This window comes from Lactuca sativa, chromosome 9 (assembly GCF_002870075.4).
Source record: "Lactuca sativa cultivar Salinas chromosome 9, Lsat_Salinas_v11, whole genome shotgun sequence".
Lineage (NCBI taxonomy): Eukaryota > Viridiplantae > Streptophyta > Magnoliopsida > Asterales > Asteraceae > Lactuca > Lactuca sativa.
Window position 1 is genome coordinate 179,207,990 of NC_056631.2, and position 6,000 is coordinate 179,213,989.

The window sequence follows — 6,000 nt, forward strand, 5'->3', positions numbered from 1 at the left end:
ACCCCCGAGGTTGAGTACCAGTGAGAGTATGTTTCCGAGTAATCCAAAAGAAAAGAGAATGGTCTTCCATAAACTTCATAACGTTAATTCCTCTAAGTGAGTCGTCATAACTATACTAAATAATGACAATTTTGCCTGTCTTGGCGTTGTTGGACGCCAGTTTTGATTATAAGGTTTTCATCACCCTAGACTGAGTTAGTCTAACTGTAGCGAACAGCTCATGTGTGGGGTGTCATCCCCGTATAGATCTATACACAAAATCCCCGCTCTCCCTCCAAGAGACTCTGGTTATAACTACAGGCTACGATCGTACACTTAATAGGTGCCAACCGACAAATCTCACTAGATCCTTAATCGAATTTACACGAAGAAAAGTATAAAATCATTCCAGGCCCAATGAACCATGTAAGTGAACCACTAAGGTATCGCTAAACATGTAAATCATTTCAAGACCCAATTGGAATGAGATTATATACAGGACCCATCACACATATAAATGGGCCACTAAGGCCCAATAACCTAGAAAATAATCAAATTAATCTGTTTGTTAGTTTATCGTTGGTTTTGGTTCATGTATTCACTAAAATAACATAAAATCCCACTTTTTGTAAAAATGACGTTCTTGGCCCAATAAGCCAAAAATTTACAATTAAGGCCCAATTTTTTTGTAAGAATAACACTTAGTCTCCATTTTATTCAAAACTTGTGTTGATGACTAGTTTGTGGTAAAAATAACATTTTAACCCCATTTTTGTCAAAAATGTCATTTTTGGCATGATTTTTGTGAAAATACACATTTTTCTGGTTTTAGGCTTTTCTGACCTAGTTGTTGGAAAATTCATAGAAAAATCATCGTAAGTTGAAATTTGGATCCATAAATTCTAGAAGTTTGGAAATTTTGTTTAATTTTTCACAATTTTTCTCATAATTTTTAATGGCTTCTAACAAGTGTGAAATTGCTCTCCTTCACAAGCTGGTCCGAAATTATTTCAAATCTGATAGACAGTTTTGTAAAATTCGCCAAAAATTGTAGAAAATCGTATGAAAACGTGAGAGTAGTCATTTTAAAGGTATAAACCTGAAGTTTTTGCATGTAAAACAGTTATGAAAAATATTATCATTTAGGTGGTCAAAACTGTTCGAGATTGGACCAAAACTTTTCTGTGAAGGGCTGATTTTTGAGTTTAGTTTATAGATCTTAGAACATGACACTCATTTTTACTATTTTAAGTGTATAAATCCCAGATCTACTAGTTTACATGTATTATATGTGATAACACATACTTTTCTCAAGGTTTTCATGTAGATCCAAGTGATAAACTTAACATTCTTAACATAATTTTAGATTTAGGAAGTAAATAACACATAACCACCAAATAAATCATGAAAAACACACATATTCATGCATACACACATAGATATACACAACACAACTTGTATTCTCCCCCAAAACAAAGTAAAAATCAAAAATAGGGGGTATGAACTCACCATTTCTTTGATGTTTTCGGTTTTGAAGAAGAAAGGGAAGAAGATGATGTGATTTTTGGTCTTAGCACACCTTTGTTGTGGATCTTGAGTTTATGAAGCTTCAAATATTGGAATGACTTGATGAAGATCCTTAAAACTCTATCAAATTTTCGAGATCTTGGAGGAAGGAGGAGAATGATGCTTGAGAGTGATTGAGGAAGTGATTGGAAGAGTGTGTGTGTATGTGTTTTTGGTGCTTGGCCGAGATATCAAGAGGAGAGGGGAGAGAGTTGGTGAGGTGACTTGCATGGAAGTATGGGGGTCCTTGCATGGATATATGTTGAACATTATGGAGGTAGCACCTCCTAAGTCAACTCTTATTACATTTCCTTTTTTTTTGTTTAATTGATGTTGGGCTGAGATCTTTGGGCCAAGGAGTGGGAATGGAATAGTTTGAGCCCATTAACATTTAGTTAGAAGTTTTGGAACCTAAACATAAAATTTTCGGCCCATTGGGCTCATTAGAAATATCATGAACCATATTGGGCCTACATGGCCCAAAATGTTAAGTTTTGTGAATGCGGTCCATTTAGAGCCCAATTAGGGTTTCTAGGCCCAAGATGGTGAAGTTGGAGATTTATCGGTCCATTAGACCCAATAAAATAATCCTAGTCCATAATGAACTTGAGTCGGGATTTATAGGGTTTCCAACCCTTATTTGAACATATTAGATGTATTTGAACGAGAATAGAGTATAGTATTCACTTAGAGTAAAGGCTTTTACAATGGATGATGTTTACATCGGAATAGAATTTCCTAGCAAAATGTTAGTTGTGACATTACAAATATACCCTTGCTTATAATTAATTAATATTTTAAAAATGATTGCTCCATATTAATCCTTACACCCACACAATAGTTATTCATCCATATTTGAACCCTACCTACCTACCTACCTATATATATATATATATATATATATATATATATATATATATATATATATATATATATATATATGACAATTAATATTTCTATAAATATAAATATCTATCTTATCTATCGGAGGATGACTGTATATTTTTAAACATACATTCAGTGGTAGTTACAATAACAAATAATGTTTATGACATTTTTTAACATTTAAATATGAAGAGTACTAGTGATTATAGTATCATTTTTATGAATACATTAATTGATATCATCGTATGTACCTGTGAAACAAGTATTATATTAAATTTGTACTATATTCAAGCATTAGAAACGCGTTGGATGAGTGGTTATGTAATTTGATTTCAAACTAAGAGGTGGTGGTATCGGTTTACCTCCAAAAAATTATTAGCACTCCTCATTTGAGTCAAAGTAACTCGCCGAGTTACTTGAGTGTTAGTAAAAAGGCAAAACGAAACCGAAAAAAACTAACAAAAAACCGCAAAAAAACCGAATCACAAAAAACCGCTAAAAAACCGAACAGTGCGGTTTCTAAATTTCAAAAAACCGAAGTTGCGGTTTTCGATTCCGTTTTGGACAAAAACCGCACTAAACCGTACCATGCTCACCTCTAGTTAAAAGTTTAAATAATTTTAAATTAGTTACGAACCATGATAACGCTGACCATTTATAATATTAAATTGTGAATATTTGTCATAAATTTCTTTTACCGTATTATGTTTAATTCTTGAACCATGTTAAAAAGTTTACGATTTATTATTATGAATATTCGGTTCTTAAAATTTCTAACATTTTTATGGTTCTTATTAAAAATTCTTATTTAGAACATTCATCTTGTTGATATTTAATATTAGGCTTGTTCGTATATATAAGTCAAAAATTTTGTGGTTTTATTTGTATATATGAACCTTAATTACTTGTATAATTGTTTAAGCCCGATGTGAGAAAGTACGGATGTGTTTAGAGGTGCATAAACTCGATATAATATCCATACTGGATTTAAAAAGCGATTTTAGAATATCCGAATAGTATACATACGATCCGAAGGATATGACCCATATTTTAAAAATGTCACTGAATTTTTATCCAGTTTTGAATATATCCAAATTTTTATCCAATTAAAATCTATTTTCAGAATTGACCGTTATGACCGGGTTTCCAAAAATAGTTATATGCCTTGTATTATAGCTTATAGGAACCCCAAAGTATTGTAAAAAATGCAATCAAACAATGGAGAAGAGTGGAAATTGATAAGGAGTTGATGAGTTTCTTAGACCTAAAATCTCGAGTTTTGGATATTGACAAAATCGTTGAAACTCGAGCGTTATCGATATCCGAAATCGCTGAATGGAGGGGAGGTAAGAAAAAACTTATAGCGATGGAAAACATAAGGCGTCTAGATTTAAAGCAAAAATCCAAGATAAGATGGCTTGTAGATGGAGACGAGAACAGTAAATTCTTTCATGGCACCCTCAAAAGCAAGAGCAGAAAAAATCAGATTCACGGATTGCAGATCAATGGGAACTGGTAGATAGATGTGAGTGTCATACAACAGGAGACCTGGAGATTTTTCAAAGATAAGTTTGAAAAGAATCACTCGAATCGACCCAACTTCATTAATCAAATTTTAACAGAATTAGTCTTGAAGAATGCATCTCCCTTGAAAAACCATTTAGTGGGAAGAGATTAAAAAGGCGATCCGGAGTTGTGGAAGCGAGAAGGCCCCTAGGCCCGATGGGTTTATGTTTAAATTCTTGAAAAAATATTGGGGCTCGATGGAAAATGAAATTATGTTGTAACGACCCATTTTTCACGTCCAAAAATTTCATTTTCCAATTAATAATTGATAAAATCATTTGCAAATAAACATTGTCTGATCAAACCATTTCATAACATATACTATGTTTGAAAACCAAAACATGTGATCAATTAAAATGTCAGAGTACGAATCCCATAACAATCCCATAAATGCGGAAAAACAGTGTGTGTGTGTATGATGTGTCGCTACCGCGCCAGCTTCTTCCCCTTCGACAAAGAGGTACCTGAAACCACAACTATAAACTGTAAGCACGAAGCTTAGTGAGTTCCCCCACTGTACCATATAACATACTTATATTGTCAGGCATATCTGGGTGCCCGACCTACCCCTTCGGTCCCCTCGACCGGATAATGACTAGCAAATCTAGGTGTTGGCCTCCCCTTCGGTCCTCTCGACCGGATACTGACTAGCATATCTGGGTGCTGGTCTCCCCCTTCGGTTCTCTCGACCGGATGCTGGGGACTATTTCACCCCTACTACTACCACATAACACATATCACATAATCTATCTAGCACGACTGGGCATGACCGCCCCATCGGCCCTATCGACCGGTAATCTATGGACTATCTCCCCTACTGTCACTAGCACATAAACATATCACAGGTGGTAGAACCCCTAGATGAATATCACAGAGACAATCATCTAACATACAACTCCTACTGGTGGGTCGACATTGTGGCCGTAGACCCACCGCTACTGGAAGGTAACTCACCTCGAAGTAGCTGCTGATTTGAGCGGGAACTGACTGTCTACTGCTGTTGCTGCTGTTCGGGGGGTCCTCCGACTATAAGTACCACAAAGCGTTCAATCAAACACTGCTAGCTGTACTTAGGGTAAAATGACCATTTTACCCTTGACCAGGTCAAAGTCCAAGTTAAAGTCAACTTCCAGTTGACCCGACTCACCGAGTTGGCTTGCCAACTCATCGAGTCCCTACCCATTCGATTGTCCTTAATCCCGTCTCTACTCGACGAGTTCTCCTTCTAACTGATGTCAAAAGTCCTTCATCCTTTCGCCGAGTTGTATGAACAACTTGTCGAGTTCATCTTCATCCGATAAACACTCTATGCTTCGACTCGCCGAGTTGTATGAACAACTCGCCGAGTCTGTTCTTGAGGTAGGAAGATTGCCTTGGACTTCCGACTCACTGAGTCCACCCATGACTCACAACTTCACTCAGCAAACACGAAAAAGGGGAAAACTCGGGGACTCGCGACTCGACTCGCCGAGTCCGATGAACGACTCGCCGAGTCGTTCACATGCAATTACTATATACTCGATTTTGCTTGAATCCAGCTCATGCCATACATAGACCTGGGCTCTTAGGGTAGGTTTTACATTTAAAGTTTCCAACTTTACGTGTACACATGCATAGGATAGGGATTTAAGGCTTAATAAAGGCTAAAATGGTAGATCTAGGTCATTCAAGCAATTTACTTCCATAAAGGCCATGGATTTGAGCTTCTGGAGCTCAAACATGCCTAGATCTAGAGGTTAATCAACTCATTACAACCCCTAATCCCTAATCAAGCTTGGAAATGGTTCAAGAAGGACTTTAATGGTGCCCTAAGGGACTTTAAGCATAAAAACAGAAGGAAACTGAGTTATACCTCAATGAATCTCTGAAATATCACCAAGATATCGGGCCTCCTTCTTCTCTTCTTGATCTACTCTCCTTCTTCTCTCAAAATCTTCAAGAAATCACACCAAAACACTTCAATCTCACAAGAAGAGGGGTTAGGTCGATATAAGGAGCTCTGAG